This window comes from Elephas maximus, chromosome 1 (assembly GCF_024166365.1).
Source record: "Elephas maximus indicus isolate mEleMax1 chromosome 1, mEleMax1 primary haplotype, whole genome shotgun sequence".
Taxonomy (NCBI): domain Eukaryota; kingdom Metazoa; phylum Chordata; class Mammalia; order Proboscidea; family Elephantidae; genus Elephas; species Elephas maximus.
This window is the reverse complement of record NC_064819.1, coordinates 83,733,339-83,734,608: the sequence shown is the minus strand read 5'-3', so window position 1 is coordinate 83,734,608 and position 1,270 is coordinate 83,733,339. Positions and strand designations below refer to the sequence as shown.

Here is a 1,270-nt window from a genome sequence, read left to right as displayed (position 1 = left end):
TGCCTCCGCGTTTCTTGATCGCTGTAGTTTGGGTTGTCCAAGGTCGTCTAATCACGCATCCACCACTGACTGCTTTGTTAAGGATCCTAAGAAAGGGTCATTTTAACCCACTGCGATTGAGTCAATTCCGACTCGTAACGTCCCTACAGGACAGAGCAGAACTCCGCTATAAGGTTTCCAAAGAGAGGCTGGTGGACTCAAACTGTTAATCTTGTGGTTAGCAGCTGAGTTCTTAATCACTGCCCGCGAAACCAAAAAACCAATCCCACTCCAAAGCCTCTTCCGACTCATAGTGACTCTACTGGACAGAGTAGAACTGCCACTTAGGGCTTCCAAGGAACACCTGGTAGATTTGAACAGCTGACCATTTGGTTAGCAGCCTTAGCTCTTAACCCCTAGACAGGGTTTTCAAAAATGAATGGAAGAAAACAGGGGCTCGTCCGGGGTTTGAACCCGGGACCTCTCACACCCAAAGCGAGAATCATGCCACTAGACCAACGAGCCGCCACCGTAGCTTTAAGGTTTCCTCTGGTCTGACTGAGCAGGTGGGACTGCTTAGATGATTAAAAGAACTAAAAAATTTTCGTTGGGCCATTTAGTTTTCTCCTTTCTCTCCGTCCTTCTTTTTCTACCCTGATATTCCATGATAAAAAAAGGATATGCTACCTAAAACCCAGTATTTATCTACTAGTTGTTCTGGCAAAATCCTTCTTGCTTTGGGGTAAGGACTGGTTCCTTTTCTTTCCCTTCCTTCTTGTCTTTCTTTTGCTGACGCCCTGCCCTGGCATATACTAAGCCCCAGGAAGCCGAAACGGGAGAAGGCTAAAAGCAATCAGTTGGACCATCGGCTTCCTTTTCTTGTGAGAAGAGCAAACATAATAAAAGAGATGAGAGGATGAGGGTTGCTATAAAGTGAAGAGAAGGTGCCAGGGATTGAAGCAGAAAACCCATGAGTGCGAAGCACGCTCTCTACGACTGAGCTACACCACCTGATGGCTGACTAGCTTGGTGATGACTCTTGTTTTCATAAAAGCAAACTGATATTTTTTTCTGTGGGGCTTCTCCCTCACCCCCCCAAAAAAAAGCAAAAATAAAAACTCTAAGAGTTGCCTAGAAAGAGGCCATTGGGTTAAAAGCCACCCTTTCCGAAACCATTCATGTGGATACTGTCTAGCGCTGTCACAATGAGGTTAACTGGATTGTAGTCTGAATAACCGTTTCTGGTTCTAGGATCTTCCCACTCTGGTAGTCGACTCCAAGGTACACTAGC

The 1,270-nt window shown here is 45.8% G+C and overlaps 1 non-coding gene across 1 annotated transcript; it reads right to left on the bottom strand.

Moving 5' to 3' along the window:
• Positions 1 to 432: 432 nt before the first annotated feature.
• TRNAP-UGG (transfer RNA proline (anticodon UGG)) lies at positions 433 to 504 on the bottom strand. Its single transcript has one exon. It is a non-coding gene; the product is annotated as a tRNA-Pro (tRNA).
• Between the last annotated feature and the right edge of the window lie 766 nt (positions 505 to 1,270).